Source organism: Passer domesticus, chromosome 1 (genome assembly GCF_036417665.1).
Source record: "Passer domesticus isolate bPasDom1 chromosome 1, bPasDom1.hap1, whole genome shotgun sequence".
Classification (NCBI taxonomy): Eukaryota; Metazoa; Chordata; class Aves; order Passeriformes; family Passeridae; genus Passer; species Passer domesticus.
The window spans coordinates 16,332,777-16,354,246 of NC_087474.1; the positions used below are offsets into that span (position 1 = coordinate 16,332,777).

At 42.3% G+C, this 21,470-nt stretch overlaps 3 long non-coding RNA genes across 6 annotated transcripts; 2 read left to right on the forward strand and 1 right to left on the reverse strand.

The window, feature by feature from the left end:
- Positions 1-15,514: 15,514 nt before the first annotated feature.
- LOC135293658 (uncharacterized) lies at positions 15,515-16,433 on the reverse strand. The gene is made up of 2 exons (XR_010355788.1): positions 16,246-16,433; positions 15,515-15,771 (listed from the first exon to the last, which is right to left on the reverse strand). It is a non-coding gene; the product is annotated as an uncharacterized LOC135293658 (long non-coding RNA).
- Positions 16,434-16,559: 126 nt separating this feature from the next.
- Positions 16,560-18,813, forward strand: LOC135293629 (uncharacterized). 4 transcript variants are annotated; one of them, XR_010355753.1, is made up of 3 exons: positions 16,560-17,028; positions 17,487-17,888; positions 18,792-18,813. It is a non-coding gene; the product is annotated as an uncharacterized LOC135293629 (long non-coding RNA). The 4 variants fall into 4 exon arrangements; XR_010355752.1 differs by having other exon boundaries at positions 17,722-17,888; XR_010355756.1 differs by having other exon boundaries at positions 16,560-16,932.
- Positions 18,814-21,064, forward strand: LOC135293642 (uncharacterized). Its single transcript, XR_010355766.1, has 2 exons — positions 18,814-18,976; positions 20,919-21,064. It is a non-coding gene; the product is annotated as an uncharacterized LOC135293642 (long non-coding RNA).
- The last annotated feature ends 406 nt before the right edge of the window (positions 21,065-21,470 follow it).

Below are 21,470 nucleotides of genomic sequence, written 5' to 3' on the forward strand. Positions count from 1 at the left end.
GTTGCTTTATGCTGTGTTGTTGAGTGGGTCTTTTAACAGCTTTGCTGTTTCATGCAGAGCTGTCCACTTGAAATCAGAAGCAAATAGCAGAAGCTACTGATCATGGACCATGAGGTTTGAGGCAACCCTTGATTTCATACTGATAAAATATTCAAAATAAACCCTCAGTTAAAATGCTGCTTTTTTTGCTTTTTCTCTTTCTTCTTGGAAGAAACAAGATTTATGGAAGAAAACCAGACTCTCTCTCTCTACCCCTGTCCATCTGCCCTATTCCACATTCAACAGAAAAGCAAGAGGTGAGACAGAGTAGATTTTTTTTTTGAACGATGAATAAGAGGGGCATATCAATGATATCAGAGGTGGAAGGAAAAAGTGGAGGTAAAGAAATTTGATTTTTCTGACTATTTTTTTTTCATAATTGTAAAAAGAGAGGCTCTGCTTTACTATTGGTCAGACAGACTTCAGTCTGGAGGAGAAAGTTAAGGTGTTGGAGGCAGTACAGTAAGAAAAATAAAATAATGATACAGCCTTTTGTCCTATGTACAAGGCTCCAGAACACCCATGTTTTTGATTTAGGAAAGCAGTTTTAATGGACGAGAAAGCACAGGCCAGATAAGCTTTGGGCCAAGCTTCAAAGTCATACAAACCCTATAAAGCAGGGACAGCAGATGAGGGATGAGACAGTCACTTGCCATGCCAGTGTTGGGGTGGGAACTCTGTAAGGCTGATCTGGACAGTCCTCTGGCATTGAAGAGGGAGAAGAAGCATGACATGAAGAAATAAGGCAGGCAGTGGGAAGGAGCAGACTGACAAACACACTTTCAGATCTCTCACCACCAATGCCCTTTATTTGCAGCTGTGGTGTTCATATTTCCAATGTGGATCACTGGTCACTAGGACCTATGGTGAATAAAGATGCACACAGCTACATCATTCATACAGATGGTAAAGAGGTCTTGTGGGGCTAACAGCTTTTGGTCTTTGAACTCAGAAAAAAATCCCTATAGAAGAAATAATCTCTTCAGCCAATCCAGCGTTCCTCCAGAATTATCTTCAGAATTAATGTCAGTTCAAGATCAAAAGGGAATTTTTTTACATGTCTGTAAAAATGGGGAGACTTGAATCTATGGTTCAACTGAGCAAGGATGACATTCAGCAGAAATGGCTCGTTCCCCACTGATTCTAGAAATCAGAGGCTTCTGAAAAGATTGAAAGCTAATACTGATGAGGTGCAGGGAGGATTCAGCCATTATTGTCAGGAGGAAAGCTATTTCAGAGGAACATTTCAATTTACCTTCTCTAGAAAGAGTGATTATTTCCTATGAAAAAACCCAACCGTCTTTGCAGCAATAGAAAAGAAGAACAACTGTTTTTCCATATCTAACCTCACCCTGGAATTCCTCTCTCTAAGGCATAACATAGCCAGTGGTTTAGTTTCTGCATTTTATTACTTCAATTACTTTTTATAGTCTATTCAAATAGTAAAATCAAAACAAAGCTATGTCAGTTATACACTAAGTTGTAGCTTCAAGGACTTGTCCATATTCAGTTTTCATCTAATAGACTGTTGATACTTGCTTACTACAAATCATAATTTGTGCAAAGTGCCTATTTTTCACAAATCCTGTCCAACAGTGTGGGATGGGTTTACTTGACATGTCTTGACAGTATTATCCAGCTGTTGTTTCAATCTCTGGAATACACACCAAGGGCAGACGGAGGGGAGGACTTGGGACTTACCCGTACCTTCTGCTCTCTTTCATTTAATGTTTGCAAGGGACAGCATCAGTCCAGTGCAGGGCTGGATGCCTCTCTTTTGCCAGCTCAGGCTAAAATACTGTCTCTCTCAAGGATCAGTGTGCTTCTTGATCCCCACTGTGCTCCAGAAAGAGAATGATGGTCACTTGTTAAACCGGTGTCTGTTCTGACTCAGCTGCACCAAATGGCTAAAAGCAAGGAAGCCACATCAGTGTGTCCTTTTCCAAGAGTGTAAGTTGTGGCCCACTGTGATAAGTAACAGGACTGAGTCTGCCAGTTTTCATAGACAGGCAATATTTTTACCAAGCATAAGTTTCTTTTTCCTTTGCTGAGATACAGTAAATTTACTGATTCTGAGCAACCTACGTAAGGACACACAGTTGTTCACATAAAATAGACTTCCAGTAGCTGTAAGAGAAGCCAGCCAACTCTAGGTATTTCATTGAAACACAAATTACAGCTTTCAGAGCAGTAAAAATACTGATGGTAGTAAGATAATCCAGGGACCTATTCTGACAAGTGCACTGTTGTTAGTGCTACTTCCCTATTCAATATTACTTTTTTTTTACTGAGACAGCTGCTCTGTCTAAACTCCATCTTCATTTTCAAATAGATGAAAAGGCTAAAATCTATTTACACTGCAATCAATAGTAAACCACTCACAGATTTTGCCAGAGTCAGTATTTTAGCCTACACTGACAAAGGAGACAGACCATCAAGTTTTGCACTAGACCGATGCTGTGCCTTGCAAACATTTAATGTCAGGGAGGGGAAGATGTGGGTTAATGTAGCTTTTGACACTATAAGTTCTTCATTCTGTCCACCCTTGGTGCATGTTCCGAAGTTTGAAACAGCAACTAGATAAGAGATCATGTACATCCAATCCCGTGCTGCTGGACAGGATTTGTGGAAAGTGGGCTCCCTTCACAGATAACACTGCTGAGGACAATTCAGGTCAATGTCTTTTTTTCACTTACTCACAAAAGAATGTCATCTGGTTGTACCCTGCTGCGATTAGAAGCCCCATAACCTTCAGCTTTGCTTTCAGCATCAGTCATTTGTAGCTAATAATTTCAGCAACTGTAAGCAGCCTCTGTGTTGCTGATTCTTCTGAATCACGATGTTTCAGTTAAAAATCCTTTTGGAAAGTGAGACTTGGTAGGTTTGGAAAATTCACAACATTCTAATTTTTTTTCCTAAAAGATATCAAAGAATGATGTTAAGAGATATCTAAATCATCCATTCTCTTCCACAAGCTGGAGAGGCATCTTCTGTCTGATAAACCAGAACTTATCAGCCATCTTACTTCAGATCTGCTATTTATACTGCCCTCCTGCAAATGTGTTATCACTGCCCTGTATGCTGTTCTAAGGCTTTTTCCACAAAACCTGCAGATTTCCACATCCGAAATGAGCACAACCCAGATCAAATTTATACAGAGGCTGGAACTGAGTCTTCACTTTGGATGGCTGTGTGTGGGTGTGTGTGCATGTATGTGTATTTGTGTAGGCGTATCAGCATTCATTGCTTAAATTTTGTTCCTGCTGTAAAAATGACTTGCATAGAGGTTTATTTTAGTACCAAATTGCAAGGTTAGTTCATTTTACAAGATGGCAGTTTAACACATTGGGAGAAGAAGGGAAAATAGATTTTTTTTCCTAAGATCTGCAGTGTCTGTGATCCTCTGCAACAAACAGAGCAGAACAAAATTCTGGTGACCATTTTGATGAAGAAGTGAATGTGCTCAGTGAGCCAACAAGAAGCAGTCAGGGAAATCAAATATGAGACTAGACAATTTTTTCCTCTTCCAGCCATTCTATTTGACTTTCTGTAATTTCATTTAAGACAGAAATATTGTTCTTAAGGGGGTTTAATGCTTTTTAAATTAAATATGCTAAATTAGTTTGTGAAGAAACATTTCTCTGTAAAAATCAGTTGCAATATTTGGTGAGTCCATGCTTTCCCTAAAAGTAAAAGTAGCTTCCTTCTGACAATACAAAGAAACATTCTATACCTTTTTCTCTGAAATCTCCACAAAGTCTGTATAGAAATAACCACAAGAAATGAAGACCAAAGTGATGCCTCAGATTTTATCTTTTATATTTTCCAGATTCTGTGCTGCTTTTGTGTATAGTTCTGAGCTTCATATTAAGGAATTGTAAGCTCTCTTCAAGAGTATCTAGACAAAACAATTCCTTTCCTAGCTTGGGACCAAGGACAACTACCCAAATTTCAGGTCTAAGAGCATAAACGTGGACTGAAGAGAGAAAAACAAGATGGATGGGACTTCATACCCTAAAGCTATAATTGGACAATTATCAATATGCTAATGGCACAGAACTTATAAAAGTGTGAGACCTTCTGGCCGGTCGTCCATTCTGTGACCATTTTGGGTTCATTTTGGGTCTAGCCCTGCCTGGGCTCTTGTGCTGCCCATGGAGAATCCATTGAGGCCTTTTAATAAATACCTACTTTATTCTTTAACTCAGTCTAGTCTCTGTTCTAGGTCAGCCTTCACAAGACATCAAAAGAATGAAGACAAGTTGGCTTTAGGGCTTCACTAAAGCCATTAAAGATGGGAGGAGAAGGGCAGTGTGCCTTCAGAGCTTGTGCAGCACTGTGGCTTCTGCTGGGAAACTCAGCGGCTTGCAGCTGATGGGGTCCCTCCATCTCTGCAGCTCCAGGCAGGAGGACTCTCCTTTCTCTGCCCAAAGGAAAAATTTTCTCTTGACATTGTGATGTACCTGTTGGGCAAAATTCACATCATCTGTTTAAAGTCCATCAGATCCTCCCTCTGCAGCTCAGTGTCCCAGTGTCAGGGTGAACTTTCCATCTCCCAGTGGGACCCATCCTCCAGGAGCATGTATCCCAGTGACCCCACCCTGATGCCAGCACAGAATTGTGTGCTCTTGCCTGGGGTTCACTAAGGTCTGCCTGAAATCAGGCACAGTTAAAGGAGAAGGAGGCAGCACCATTCAGTGTGATATAAGCTCAGGTTTGGTGTCTGGGCGTGCTGCTGCAGATGTGTCTGCTATTGCATTTGTCTTTGCTGAGAATGACAATTCTTTTGTGCTGCTGACCTGTCACATACCAAACATGTCAGGTACTTCTATTAAACAACCAAGTACTGCAAAAAAAGTCCAAAACTGAGGGGGAAATCTCTTGCCTTCTTGTTCTGGTGAATAGCTTTGATCCTCTGAAACTAGTAAGTTCTCTGCTTTGGTATCTTCTGTTGCACTCTTACATATTGAACTATGTATGTACACACACACGCACATCCACATGCTTTAAACCCTATGGATTGTCCTAACCATGTTCCTTTTATACTCCATCCCCATCTACATTTTCAACCCTGAGAGACTCAGTTGCTCAGCTGAGGCAATGTCAGAGCCAGCGTTTGCAAGGACAGGAAGAGGAAGGTGCAGCATCTCACACAGCTGGGAAGGAGTGAGGGGCAAGAGAGGAGGAAAAGCCCTTCCAGCATTCCTGTTATGTTCAGGTGGAGCACCTAACAAAGACTGCAGCAATGAGAGGCAAGGGTTAAATCAGCTAAGCTCCAGGGCATACCTCTGACTGAAGCTTGCAGAACTTTTATTTTTTCTCCACAAAGGTGTGCAGCCACTTCTGCTGTGCTTTCCACTGCTTTTCACTACATTGCAGATGTTCCCTGCCACTTTGCTCTAGGCCATCAGACTTGATAAATTCCTATTGCAAACAGAAGATAAGTTCCATGTTTATCAAAGTGGAATGATACCAAGCCTATTTTCATTTCTGCTACTCCAAGAATATGCATAATGCATACATTTTACATTTATGCCAGTTGGACTCAATTCTGCATCTTCCTGCCAGCTGAAACGATTACCTTTGTTTCTGGCAGGGACATGAGATGCTGTATTTACCTGAACAGGCTTTTAACTCATGATACTTATCAGCTGCCTGGTATTTTCTGGTTTGAGCCACTTTTGTTTTGATAGTGAAATGTGTGTGGTCCTATCAGTAGCAATGGTAAAACACCTTCCATAGACTCTTGATCTTTTGTCTCTCTTGAAATTTTGGCCCCTGTGGGAGTCATCTGTGACAGGAGGAGTGAGGGCACAGTCCTGAGCAGCACCACTCAGCCTGCACAGGTAGTGCAGACCCTGGGAGGGTGCTGGCCTTGCCTAGCACTCCTTCCATGGCAGTTTTAGGACATTAATGCCAACCTGGGAACATTTCCAACAGGCTTTCTGGTCACATCCATCCTATTCTGTTCAGAACATTTAGCTCTATAGGTGCAATCTGCACTGGGCCAGTCAGTCTCCAAGTGGTCCCTTGGCTGTTTCGTAGTGTGAGACAGCCTATAACTCTCATCTGAATTTGCTCGTCAGTTCGTAAATTCAGCCACTTCAACCTTAGCTGTACCTCTCTAAACAGGATATCTCTGTCTCTATCCCTCCCTGCTCTGCATCCTCACTTGCAGCCAGCCCTTGGATGTTGTGTTATTGATCTTTTTCCCGTGTTCTGTTTTTCCAGTTGACCACCTCTACCATCTTCCATTTCTTGTCATCTGAACACTCTCCTTCAAATCATTTGTAAATCCCTGGTACTCTTCCATCTTTGCTATATCACTTCTTTCCTTTTTTTCTGTTGATTATGGTGGCAGAATCCTTGTAATGGCACATTTTATTGTAAAGTGATAATATGTGATAGTAAAAGTTTTAAATCTCATAATTCTTTTATTCCTCCCTCATTCCTTTTTCTCTGGTTATCTTCCCCATTGACTTTCTTTCCAAGCCATTACATTTTTCATTTCCCACATTTTTAGAGCTCAACAGCACCCTGCTATTCCCTCTGCAGCTTTGCAAGCTTTGGAGTTTTCCCCTTCTTTTTCAGAGGCAGCGGCCACTCTTAATCTTTGCAGGAGCTGTTAATCTCAGTGCAACACCTGTCATCTCTTGTGGCCCAGCTTCTCACTTTGTATCTGGCCTGCATTTGCATGGTCTAGTTTTCAGCTATTTTTCCTGGTGTCTTTCATGGCTTTCCCCAGATCATTTTTTATCTGCTCTGTACTGTGACTCCCTTCCTTTTTATCCCAGAGGCAGAAGGGCCTTGTTAGCTAGTTCTGTTCCATAGGAAATTTCCTTTCAATGTTTTCTTTTAGAGAATACCAGATTGCAAACACTGTTAAATTTAGCACACAGCTCTCCAGATCCTGATGAGTTACAGCACTGGAGAAGGGTTTGTGCCCTAAAGTTCTTATTTATCCTTGGGGTTAGTACCAATCAATTCTGTCTAGATCAGAGGTTTTGGCCCTCAGTTTCTCTCTTTTTCCATGTCTGTACATCTATGTCAGTTTTGAAAAGGGTTATTTCCCTAAAGATTTTGCACCACTGCTCTCAATCACTCACTTTTGCCACTAAAATGCAACTGAAAGCATAAATAATAAATTATTCCTCAAAATTCCTTAGTGGTGGAGTTTCCACAGCCTTCCCTAGAAACCAGATGCCTGCCCCAGTAGCCTTGCTTATCCCTGTTGCAATGTCAGTCTATTTTTCTTGTGCTAACACAGTGGGCTTTGCAGGTACCATTTAGATTTTGCACACATCCACTTCCAGATTTCTTTTCTCTGTGTTGAGTTACCACAGGGACTTCAATCCTTTTCTTCTCTGGTCATGTTTTCTAGACCTATGACCACTCTTGTGCTCCCTCCTCAGTTCCCTCAGGATCTCTCACCCTGCCAGATTACTCCCACCAGCACCCTAACACTGCTCTACTGAAGAGAAGCCTTTGCCTCTCTGTTAGTCTGCCCATTCCCCAGTAAATGTTGTGCTTACATTTTTCTGTATTACAGAGGAAATCTCAATGTTCAGATCTGTGGTTTGTATATATGATCTAAACATAAGTCTGAATTCTTGTTAAAACATTTTGAAGCATTTGGAATCATTCTGATATCATGTAGCACATGTTTCCTTCACTCCTCAGCCACCCTTTCAGCAAAGGGTATCTTGCCTTTTCCTAACTCTTAATTCTCTTAGCAGTGACTTTGAGCTGAGGGCTCCCTTAGTTTCACTGTCTATTCCTCTAGTCTGCAAGACTTTACTGCTGAGAAGCTCATTTCATTTTCACTAGCAGTTTTCTTTCTCCCCAAAATGGCAGGGGTGTTAAGGGTTAGTGGCAGGGATTTGTGTTATCCATCAGTATTTCATTCTAGAATTTCCTGAAGACATATAAAGGGCCAAACACACAAAGTTCAGTGCTGTATTTCTATTTGAAATAACAGAAGTATATAAATCCACCTACAAGTGGTGACCTTTCAGGATTTGCAGAATTAGATCACATTGAAAAAACTCTGATGGATGAAAAATATAAGCGTAGGGAAAAGTAATATCTGGGATCCCTGGTGTAATGTTTTCAAGAAAAGATTTTATAGCAGTTATTTTACCCTTGATTTATTCACATCTTTTGCATTTATCCTCAGGGCAAAGTGCTCAAACTGCTCATAAAAAAATCCACATTTGGACAGATTCTTCCTCTAATGAGGTGCTGGCTGCCTGTGGTAGATTTTTCTGAGAGTCCTGTCAAATTTCTTGTTATGACAAAGGTTGCAGCTAATGTTAAACCTGTAATTTCCCTACAATAACTTTGTGGGTCCTGATGGTAGTGTAGAAAATGAGGATAGCCTGAAGGGAAACACAGTGAAATAAATTGTGAGAATTTGCTCTGAGTAAGGGCTGTTGGAGGTGGATGTCCATCCACAGACACACACACAGAGTAGGTTAAGGTCACAGTGTGAACTTTTTGCACTTATGTTTTTTGCAAATCTCAACAGAGAGTCTCTTCCACTTCTTAAAATTAGCTTAGACATTACTCTGAGAGAACCGGAAAATCTGAAACACCACTTTTGTGACAGATAAATCCAAGAGAATGAGCAACACCACACTTCTTGCACTCAAGATTCCTTCCTCTGTAAGTTTTGCTCTTAAGTCACATAAGGTCAAATAAGTCTTTCTAAAATTTGTCTGTTCCCCTCCTTTCAATAGTTTTGCTGGGTAAAAACTATCCTGATTGCTGGACCCAGAAAATGTTGGTGAGCCCAGTAGTAAAAGGCAATCCTCTGACATGGCAGTGAGCGGAGTTTGCTTTTAATCCTTAAACTAGAAATTTAGTTTTCACTTTGTTCCTGCTTTAGTGTTAGCAATCTCCTTGGCTATGAAGAGCTTTTCCTATGAAGCTTAACAGCAAGAATAGTCAATTAATTAATTAATAATAATTTGCTGAGAGAGGCAAATCCCTGGAAGCGTTCAAGGTCAAGCTGGACGGGGTTCTGAGCAACCTGATTTAGTCAAAGGTGTCCCTGCCCGTGGCAGGGGGGTTGGATTCGATGCCTTTTGGAAGGTGCCTTCCAACAGAAACCATTCCATGATTCTGTGATTGAATTAATACGGCCCAGCCTCAAGAGCGGGGAACAAACACCTCCGGGGCGGGCGGGGAAGGGCTCCCGGTTGGGATTTAGAGCCCGAGCATCCCTGCGGGAGGCGGGCCCGGGCTGCAGGGCGAGGAAGGGACATTAGGGGGAGCTCCGTGCCCTGCGCCCGCTCGGCCGGGAGCGCGGCGGGCGGAGCCGTCTGTCCGTCCGTCCGTCCGTCTGTCCGTCCCGCGGCAGGGCCAGGTTCAGTGCAGGGGCTCTCCTGCTAGGAAAACTGGCCGCCGGCTCATCCCACCCCTCAAAGCGGCCAATTACCAGCGATGGTTTCACCGCTTCTGGCTGAAAAGTCAGAAATGCCGCAGACTTAATTACTGTCTTTGCATCCACCACCGGATTAGTTAATGAGAGCAATTATTAGGCATGGGCACTTCACGCTCCAGGTTGTGGCGCTTATACAATGAAATGTTTTGGCATTTTCCCTGCAATTTTCAGGGCTTATTACCCAGACAGTTTACTATAGTAATTATGCAAGAACATTTATTATTTTCATACAAGCTGTAATGTGCATAATTTACTTCATAAATAATCATTAGAGAAGAAATGGAGAAAAAGTAAAAGAAAAGTTCTGATTCAGAGGAGATGGGATGAATTTGAGTCACAGAGAATGAATGCGGGCAGATCACAGCAGAGCAGTTGTGGGGATGGGCAAAGATGGATCTTCTAGAGAAATGGAGGAGAGACTGGAAGAGACAACAAATTCTGTGCAATTGACTGCTAGGATCACACAGAGGGATTTTTAAGTCTCTTTTTTTCTTTTTTTTTTTATTTTTAATTAGACAAAAAGATCAACTCTAAGCTATTTCAACAGGAAAACAATAAAATGCTTTACACTAATTGGTCTTTTACTCATCTTATAATGCTTCCTGCCCTCACGAGTCCCCGCAGACGGCAGCAGAGGTCGCACAGCAGCCCGCAGTTGTGCCTTGAAGCGCGCTTTAAGCACCTCAGACAAAAGGAGGAGGCTTTGTGTTTGGGTTCTGTGTGCACCATCTGCTGAGAGGAGACACACAGACTTTCAGAAGGCTGCCAGCTGGCTGCCCATTCCTCTCATTTCAAATAAACATTCAACATGTTTTCAGTAAATTCTGAATGATGGAAGCCTGCTTTTTCCTTTCTGCAGTTCTCACTGAAGAGGGTGAGAGCTTTTTTTTCTCTTGGCCATGTTACATATTTCCAGCAAGATGAACTTTCCCTTCAGATTGTTACTACCTCATACAAATAGCCCACATGGATTAATATTCATTATTAGGGTGTTTTATCATGAACTGTAAAGGTCTAATTAGTTCTTTGAAGCATGCTACAGAACAAGATCACTTACTGAGCCTATACCTGAACTATTCCAAGCATGTTCCAATAAATAAAGTCATTTTAAAGAGAGATTTTTCTTCCTAATGTGTTTCATTTATAAAAAGCGAGGAATGTAGAGAGTTCTGGGGTGAAATGCAAACTTTACACTACCTCAAGTGCATAGTGATCCCAAATCAAGCAAATCTATATATGATTTGCCATATCTAGGTACAGGACACGAATAAGTATACATATAGCAAAGACCCTGCAGCCAACACCGGGTGTCTCAGTTCTATGTCTGGGATGATGCTCCTCATCCATGGACATCCAGATGTTCATGTTTTAAGTGAGCAGGATGGAGCATGGCGTGTCTGGCATGGAGGAAGGTACTAAAAGCAGCACAGACCCGAACCACATGGTCACACTCAGCAGGAATGCAATTCTATAACACCGCTTCCAACTTTTTATCTCAATGTGTCCTAAATAAAATCATGGGGACTCTCAAAATTGTCGGAGTACCTGATCCTCCCCACCTCTTTACTCCGTGCCTCAGTGCCTGTGAGAATACTCAAGCAATCGAGTTATTATTACTAGAGGAAATTCCAGAGCGTCAGCTATTGTCTGATAATTGCTCATCTGAATGTTCTTCCTTGCAGGACGTGTGAGGTCATTTTCCCCTCTTCAATTAGCAGATAAGCAGTCTCAGTCCCCTTAATCCAGAGAGGTAGACACAAACAATTGCTGTGTAGCCCCAAGATGTAACTTCCATTTTGTCTCCTAAAAATCTTTGCTGATATGTGCTGAATGACCACAGAAGCTCCACTTAACACACAAACTAATTCTTAATTTCAGATTCTTAACCTGTCCTGGCACTTTCTTCCATCTTCTGCTTTGCATCTTGAATAAAAGGATGTTATTTTTATTATTATTATTTTTTTTATTTTATGAGTTATTCATTATGGTTTCATGTATTACATGAAGGTTTCATGTATTACATGAAGTGGAAGTACCAGGTTTATGTCAAAGGACTCAAAGCAGTTTGGGGTGGTAAAAGACAGGTGGACAGACAAACACACAAAATACAGTATCCTTTGAGAAACCTGGGTAAAAATACTCATAACAGCAGCCTGATCTTCCAGGCAAATAATAAGGTCAATAAGTTTTTTGGGGTAGATTCTCTTATCGCCTCAGTAAGTTTATGTAAAATTATTCACATGCATAAATCCTTACAGAACCTTACCAGAGGTCATTTCACATCATTCACTGTTCTAAGTTTATCTTTTCCTTTGTTGATATATATTGTTCATACATCAAGGAGCAAAATGAAAAGCATGGTGGTATTTTACATGTTTAAAATCCTTTGGCTTAAACCACAAGATAATTCCCTTCCCAGGAGAATGTGTCATTTAAAAAACTTCTTTCACCCTCCACCCTCCTCAAAAATGTTGAAAAAAAAAATAATATCTTTAGCTCATTTCCTTCTGGGGTAGAAAAATAACGTGAGTGAGAGTACGTGGGAGATTTGTGACCATTAATTTACTGGCAATCCCAATAACCTGTCCAGTGAAGAAGGAAGGAAGTATAGTTCATCTCAACGGCAATTCCTATTGTAAGAAGTGTTTCACATGCTGAAATGTTCCATATGACCATGAAAATGCATCCTCATGCTACTAAAAACAGACTAGGAAATTGTTACTTACAGAAACATAAGCAAAAAAAAAATCCCAAAATAGCATAAAAGAATGAAGAAAACTATTAAGTTAAGGAAATTCCAAATGAAGGTGGTAACTGCATCAGGCAGTGGCACAACAAACACAGTGCACATAAATAAGGCAAGACATAATAAAAGGTAGATTTACTGAGGTGCATTCTGCACAACTCATATCCTGCTGCATTACTTCCTGTCATTAATTACCCCATCTACATCCAAATAATATCAATCAGCCAACTGGAAGCACAAGTTAATGAGCAAAATTTCATACTCTGGGGTCAAGTTCCTTTTCCTTCATTTGTCTTCATTAGCAGCACTTCACAAGGCTTTTCCCCAAATAGAAGGCAGTGAATTTTAAAAGAAGAAATTTCAAAAGTCGCACTCAAGAGTGCTCAGAAATAAAACTGCTGGATTAGCCTCAGAGCTTTCAGGATGAAATGGAGGTTGTTATTGTTATTAAATGAGATTATCAAAATGAGGTGTCTTGCCTTCCTGATTATTTTCACCACCTGTAGTCTTGACCCATTTGTTGGCACCTTGGCATTGAAGGGTACACAGAAGCTTTGCCAATTGCTGCCTGGTCTGTGAAGTGTGATAACATTCCATCTCTGGTCCCTCCTGTACAGTACACTGCAGTCAGTGAGTTTCTCTTCACAACCTCCCATCCTTTCTTCCTGCTCCTCCTATCCTTTCTTCCTGCTCCAGGTCTTATCTCTTTTCTTTCCAAGTCAAGGTAGGAACAAGGCAAGCAAGGCCACTGCCAATATCCTGTAGCATCTGCACAGCAATGAAAGAGCAGTACAGCTGTGGGACAGCCACACAGATGTCAGAAGATAATCTGTTCCAGGGAGTTTCAGTCTCCTCCAGTTCTGTTGTCCTTCCAGAAGTCATACACACCAAGATCCTTCTGCAGATTCCATATCCCTTAAAAAGACAATTATGGACAGGAGCTGGAGCAGCAAAGAGCAAAGTGAGATATTCCTGCATTCATTCTCCCAGGAAATCTCTTTGGTTTATGTAATTTCTGCTTATGAGCTGCTGGGGAACAGAAGGCAGTGTCTCTAGTAGCCCTTCTTTATCAGTAGCCAGAGTCAGTTTGAAACCTCTTCCCTTGACCTACAGGTGCAAAAATACATCACAGGCTTATAGTCCTAGGAAATATTCCTGTCACCAGAGATACAAGCCAGTATGGGGTGGAAATGCAGCATTTATTCAATGGCTCGAACAGTTTGCACACTCATGGGAAGGTTGGAAAATTCAGCATCACTGACAGGCAGCACTAGTTGTAAATGTTGGGAGATTAAATGTGCACACTGCACATCTCTGCACCCAGGCAGGGACTCCTGGGTTTTCCAATGACCTGGTATAGAAGAATCTCAGACTCATCCCTCATGAAAATAGATGTTTTTTCTGAGCTGTTCCTATTCTACTCAGCACCAACACAGTCTGTTATAAAAGAGCAAGGTGATAAATGACAAAAAGCTGTTCTTGCCTTACAATGTTTTACTTGAGGAATATAAAAAAGACTTACAGGGATCAAATGGAGTCAAATAAACACAATCAAAACCACCCTGTAGTGTGGTTCTGCCTACACATAAAGGAACAGGAAAAGGAGAAAAGATTTGTGCACTTGGAGTTAGGATGCCAAGGTTCATCATGTCAGTGAAATTCAAGCAGTTGGTGCAGTTAGACATCTCCAGCTCTGTGGAAGTTGAGGGCACTTGCAGGGATCAGACTGAGGTGGCAAGGAATGGTTTCCTGCCCACTCCACTGTCAGGATGCTTTTCTGGATGATCTTGGGCAAAGGCCTATTGCAACCTCTGCCTGCTGCCAGCTCTCTAAGAAGGGCAGGAGCATTTCAAAAAACTAACAATAATATGTGATTTTTTTTTATTGCAGATCTTTCAACACTGACCTCTCTAATGTGCAGTGCAACACTGTCCTCTCTAAGGAACAGGTAGGGATTGAGCCTCGTGTTAATGGCACTCAGAAGCAAGCTGATCTTTGTGAGGATGTGACTGACCCTCCCAGGAGAACCACTCATTTTGACACTCTTTGGTAACCCCAATGCAGTCTTCCAGAGAGCCTTTAAATCACCCAGGTTAAAAACTGCAGTATCATTTTGAAAAAGAGCCTTTTCAAAACAATTATAATTACTTTTTTGGTTTTATTCTGTGTGGAAACCCAGGGCACCAGGAATATTTTTCTGTCTGATCTCAGGTGTCCTGACCCCCAGGGGACAGGGGGTCAGGACAGGTCCTGACTTTGACCCTCATTCATGGAGAAAATTTCCTAGACTTCAAGATAGATTAGAATCCACAAAAGTGTGGAGTAGACTATAAAGAGTAGTGTAGGTGTATCACTTGGTGAGAAATTTATGTTTTGGGATTTTTAGTATGTTGTGGATGGAAGCAAGTTGGAAGGAACAGGCTGTGGTCCTGAGTTTCTTCATGCTTCTTCTTCCTTCTTCGTGGGTTTGGTTGGCATTTTGCAATTGGGCAGAAAAGTCCACATTTCAGGCTTCCAGGGATCAGTTACTGGGTTAAAAGGGAAAATAATCCAGGTGCCAGTTCTTAATTGGGTAGTTTAGTATTAAAAGACCTTGTAACAAAAGATAGTTAGCCATTTTGTGCCTTGCTAATGAAAAGCTGCCAAACTCATGGTTGTGAGACTGTTTTACTGACAAGAAATAATAAACACCTGAGTCCCAACATGAGCTACCATCTCAAGTGCCTTCAACCCAGACCCAGAGAAATGGATAATTCTTGAACCTGAATTTAATCGACAACAGCTCCTTCCACAAAAGAGTTTCCTTCTCAGCTGCTTGGCTTATCTCCTTGTCTCCACACAAAACCTCTCAGGTCTCTGAGTCAGAACACTTTCAGGTCCGGGTCAGGTTGGTGGCAGGTCCCTCCTGCTCAGAATTCACTGATCCACTGAAATAAAGTCAGATCCCGCCTTGGTGGCAGCTGCTGAGAGTGAGAGCAGGCGACACCGGGGTGCTGCAGACACCTCGTGGTTCAGCCACCTCTGCACAGCAGCCTTCTCCAAGGACAGACACCATGGACCTGGGGAAGGAGGCACTGGGGGAGGTTGGTGCCAGAGCATGGTGCTTCCACAGCACCAGGGTCCAAAGGAGGCAATTCCCCACAAAGGAACAGGAAAAACTGAAAAGTTCAAGATGCACAGTCCTACCCAGAGGCTTTTCCACACAGCCCAGCTGGGCGTAAAAAGGAAAGGCTTGTTTTGGTGTTTTTTAGTTTATAAGAAGGCCTAGCTACAGAGCCTGAGTATTTAATAGATGAAATAGGAAAATTTATTTATTTAATTTTATCATACATTTTCTTGGAAAATCTCAAGATAATTGAAATGCCAGACTCTAAACAGAAAATTATTTCTGCACAAAAACAGATGCTGAGCTCCTGGACCAGTCTCTGGAAGATTAGTGCAGCTTCTCATAAAGAAGGCTGTGACTTCTTTTGAAGAAATCTTCCAAAAGTAATTTGAACAGTTCTCTCATTTCTGATGTTTCTAGATCCCTACATGGTCTCTGTGAAAGAAAAAAATAAGTCATCCAATGTTTTTGCCCTGCAAAGAATCTGTATTAGTGACACCATGATGGCCCTAATGTGACAGCTATTTATTGCTATTGATTTTCTGTGGAAAATGGACAGAATTGTGTACCCAAGCCTGATAAAAAGGATATAAGAGGGATTTTTATACCAACTGTGTAACTTGTCAGTCATTTATGCTGGCAGGTTGATGGTAAATCAAATAGTTTTGGAAGCCTGTCTATCAGCAATTCATGAATCTCAGTTAAAAACTTCTATTACAAACCCTCATGCAGTGGCAGTATATGTTAAATCACAATATGCATGCAGTGGCAACTACATATTAAATCACAAACTTCAGTTTGTGAGGGTAATGTGCCTTTCTTGCCACTGTCTTGCCAGTTCTTTTGAGGAGCAGCTGCCAACGTTAATGACAAAAGGCAAATTTCAAGATTTGCTAAAGCTTGATGTACCTCCTACTCAAAGGGAAACCTTCTCCAGCAGAGAATGTGGCCAGGTGAGTAAAACCAGCTAGTGTCTACTCAATACTGTGATGACTTGAAACATCTGGTGGCCTTGATCAAGGGTTACATGTTAGGCTAAAGTGAAACCTCAAAGCCCTAAATCTGTGAAACCTTCTTGTTGCATGTGTGCCACTGAAGCAGTGGGGCAGGTGTGGGGCTGTGCTCCAGCACGGGGCAGGTCACTCACCAGGTGTTGTGCTTGTCTGTGATCCCTCAAAGAACTGACAGAGGCTGAGGTGAGCCAGCTGTGGTACATAAGCACTGAGCAGGACACACAAACCAGGAAACTGTCACATGTGGCATTAAAAGACAGGCAGCATGATAATACTAATTATTCAATATATAATATTGTGGTGGGCCTTGGTAAGTTAAGTTGTAGTAAGCAATCTAGATGCAGTTTAAAGAAGGAGAGGTAGAAGAATTTGAGTGAATGATACCACAAGCCTCAGCCTTTGACCATTCTAATTAATGTTAATGGGCAATAAATTAACAGGAAGGCATTAGAGGCAAAGAGTGTCAGATGTGAGTGGTAAGCCATGACATCCTATCTGCTGGATTAACAGAAAGAAGCTGGACTGCAAACAGCAAGGAGGGATATCTGCTGGCCTTAAAAAGAGAGATAATTTCTTATTAGAGGTAAGCTATTAAAGGAAGGAATCAGCCCATATCTGAGCTCATGTTCAAGTGAAGATTCCTATGAGCAAATGGCTTCGGAGCTTCCTTAGAGATCAGGTAAATTCAAATAAGAATTCTCCCCTGCCTGAGAACTGGCCTCTTTATCAGTGAGTGATCTTGAAGGTAGAGCTCGGAACTTCTGCCTGTAATTCTTATTCCTGGGCCTGTTATCAGAAATTTAGTACTGAAGCCTTATAGAAATTCTTTTATTTTAGCTGTAGCAGATCACTGCTTTTCTACCTTTTTCCATCCACAACTCCGAGTGCAATAGAGGAATGCCCTTCTGTGAAGGGCATTCCTATACTTTATTCCTTTCAGCTCATGTTTACAGATCAACAGCTGCAAACAATGGGATCCCACTTAGCACATATTTAGCATACAGCTAATATAATTAAGTCATTAGAAAAATGCATTGTAGGAATATGAAAAATCATAAAAAATGCATTGGGAAGGAACTGGATTGTAAAAGATCATTGGCTGCACCTCGTGGCTGATCAGTTTCCTGATCTCATCAGGGTAAGAAATCTGCAGTGCAACTCTGGTACCAGGCTGAAGGCAGGAAGGCAGAGGGAGTTTGGTCCTAGGAAGATGTGGCTTCAGAGCAGGCTCCAGCACAGCTGCCCGTGATGGTGGGGAGCAGTGCCAATGGTGACCAGTGTTCATTGTCACTGGTGGCTGTATGGGGAGTCAGCCCTAGAAGGGGCATTTTTTTACTCAAGATGGTGAAAAGAAACCACTTCACCTCCTCAGCTTTTACCCAGCAGGGATGGAAATCCATTGACCCTGTATGACAAACTTAACCACCCAGTAGTTCAAGTTCTGTGAAGAGATGTGTGAGGCAGAGAGTTTGTGCCTTGAAAAGCTGCAGCCAGACCAGGTGGACACCAGGCTGGAGCTGCCCTGCCAGCACAAAGAAGGTAAATCTCATTGTGAAATGCAGCCATCAGGTCAGCATCAGTGCTAGCACATGACCAGTGGATGGGGTGTGAGCTTCCAGTGGGCGTGGGAGTGCAAGGGAACTGCTCCAGCATGCCCTGGGAAGCTCTGCAGAAACCCTGTACCTGTGGGGATCAAAACAAGTATTTCCAGCAGCTCGGTGCAGCTCAGACCTGGGTAACCTGATCCCATTTATGTTGTGCTCCATTTGAGCAGGGTCTAATAGGTCTTTTAGATGGAGCCTGATGTTTGTGCTGGGAGAAGGAATTTGACATGAAGCACTGAAGCAGTGCCCATCCAAAGGGGCAGAGGCTGCATTGAGCTGAGTGCCCCACAAGTGCTTTGGCCTGTCTGCAGCTGTGTGGCACAGCATGGCCACAGCTTGCTGACTGCCACCTCTGGGCCAGCTGCCCTGCCCAGATGACTGCAGCAGCATGTTCTGGCTCTCTGAAGCAGTGCCCACAGGTTCACTGAATTTTGAACAGCTGGACAAACTCACACATGCACAGTGCTTGTTGCTGTGGTTCCTGTCACCACAAGGGAAAATATGAATTTGGGTGAATCCACAGCTTGCAAAACAAACAAAAAGGAATACCAATATATTACATAGAGAATCTTGTGATTTTAAGTCAATCTGTCCCCTAGGGATCAGGGCTAATACAGCTAAATTAAGTCTATGCAGTGTTTACTCACTTTTCACTGCATGACCTAAAAATCCAGGCAGTAGATATTCCCACTGGACACCACTCTGGCCACCTGCATGTTGCCATGCTCATGGTGCCCGTGCCTTGTCCACAGTCACAGCTCACAGCAATGGCCTCCTGGGGTTCTACCTGTTGTTTTTTATTTTCTTGTCTTTCCAACATCTCCTTTCTTTCTCCCAGAATCTGCCTTTATGCCGCCCCAGGCCCAATGAGCAGCTGTGTGTCCTGCCAGCTGCTGACAGTCATGTTTGCTTCCCTTGAAGTGTGGCTAGTTCCTGGCAACGTTGAAGCTGATTAAAACTCTTCACAAGATCAGTTGATTAATCAGGACAACAGCAACATTGATCAGCAGGAACTAGAACATAGTAAGTATACAGGAAGCCCTAAAGAAAATTTTCCTTAATAAATAACAACCTCTCTTTCATCAAGTCTGGAAGTGTCTCGTTCATGACTACTGAGCCAGCAGCTTCCCCTCCAGCCTCCTGGCACAGCAGAGTCTGTTCACTATGCTGAAAACACTCAAAGAGGTTTGTCATGAAACCAAGAAAAAGCAATATCCTAACCATGACAGAATAAAGACATTTTTTACAGTGGAACCACCTTCCCCAAGAATGTGGTAGAGTCCCCATCACTGGAGGTTTTCAAGTTGGGCCAGTCCCAGGGTGCTAGATAGGGTTCCTTTTCCCATAAGAGGACGGACCAGAAGATCTTTTGTGGCTGCTTCCAACATGGGCTCTTCTATGACTCTGTAACAGAAGTGAATATGGGGTCCTGAAAATATAAAGCAGGTGATCAGGCTGCACAGATCTCTGTTACTCTGTTGGCCCTCACCAGCTGTACCTCTGAACCCACTGCAGCCTGGTAACGTGGGCAATGCCAGCCTCTGCACCCCCTCAGCTGCAATGCCTCTTTTTCCAGGCAGCTGCAGCAGCCACCAGGACTCAGCAGGGGCTGGGAATTTGGCTGTGTACCAGGACCCCAGCCCAGGGCAGAGCAGCTCCAGGAGCAGAGACAGGGCTGATGTCTCCAAGGCTGAAGTCCTCTTCTCTCTCCTTATCATGATATCAGATACAGGTAGTCTGGCATATTTCTGTATACAGAGAGATCTAATTGGATTTGTTATAGCAGTATTTGCATACATTAGCATCACCACTGACACAGAGTGGAGTTGTTACTATTATATAACTGTCCCTCTTTGGAAGGAGCTGTCCATCAGCCACCTACAGTGCTGGCAGGAGGTATTTCCTTGGCAGAGGGGCTCCTGTAACCTGCTCTCCTCACCACTTGTTTGACAAACAGTATTGTATCAGCCAGGAGACTTAGCTAGCTGTCACTGTGAGGACACATATCTGGTCTATCATTAAAAGGGAAGTCTCTCTGAGTTTATATGTGTATAAATGAAAAGGTACTTTTTCAGCAGCTTCTTAACCTAGCTAAATTCTGAGCAAAGTGATCTAAATTTTCCTTTAGAGATTTTGTCGTGTTTTGTAAACTATATTGGAAACTGTGAGCACTCTCATATACAGCTTTAATCAGAAGCATGAACTGAAGCAAAATTTATTACATCATCAGTTATTCACAACCTTTTGAAATGTATGGAAATTTATAAACTCTGTAGCATGATCAATAAGTGGGTGGTGTATTCTGAATTAGAAGACTTTTCATAGAATCATTTAGGTTGGCGGAGACCTTCAGCTTCATCAAGTCCAACCAGTAACCCAGCACTGCTGAAGTCACCAGTCACTGTGTGCCTAAGTGCCACAGCTACTTGAGATTTAAATGCTTCCAGGGATGGTAACAGCATGGCCTTCCTGGCCTGCTCCAGTTCTTGACAGACCTTTGGTGAAGCAATTTTTTCTAATATTCAGTCCAAACCTTCCCTGGAACAACTTGAGGCTGTTTCTTATTGTTAGCTGGGAGAAGACACCAGTTCCCAACTTGCTTCAATCTCCTTTCAGTTATTTGTAGAGAACAGTAAGGTTCCCCTTGAGCCTCTTTTTCTCCAGGCTGAGCACCCCCAGCTCCCTCAGCTGCTCCTGATCAGATTTGTGCTCTAGACCCTTCACCAGATTTTCTGCTGTTCTCTGAACTTGCTCCAGCACTTCAATGTTTTTCTTGCAGTGAGGAGCTTGAAGGGATTGGATTAGATACTAGGCTTTTAAACTGGTTTAATGCATTTTTTTTTGTCTTTCAGTGGAAGATGAGCATACAGGATGACAGCCCTAGGAACTTTATGCTATGCTTGAAGGGATTGGATTAGATACTAGGCTTTTAAACTGGTTTAATGCATTTTTTTTTGTCTTTCAGTGGAAGATGAGCATACAGGATGACAGCCCTAGGAACTTTATGCTCAGCCCCTGACAATTATATCATACTCTTTGTGTGCCCAGATGAGGTCAATTCTGCTGATGGAAAAAGAAAACAGAAAATTTCTGAAACAGAATTTGTGAATACCTTTTTGATACAGAGTTTGCCTGGAAAATTTTAAACACAAGAGAGATACTAAATTTATAATTATTTTAATTTTTTTAAGTAATACTGTGCATTTGGTATGCAAATACATGTCTCATGGAAAACAAACCATGTTATCAACCTGGGAGGTGCACTCCTTTATCGCAAAAGTGTCCTAACAAACAGGACTGAAGGTCACAGATAAGGAGCAAAACCTGACCCATTAATGCCTATGTGAATATCACTGCTAATGAAAACAGCAGAGCAGCTCCTCAACCTGCAGAAGCCAAGGCTTGCCAGAGACACATCCCTCTGCTGCACCAGAGGAATTTGCTGATTAGACTCCCGGGGTCTAATCGGTAAACTGGGTGCTGATGGATCCTTCCAAGAGACTGGGGGTAAATGTAT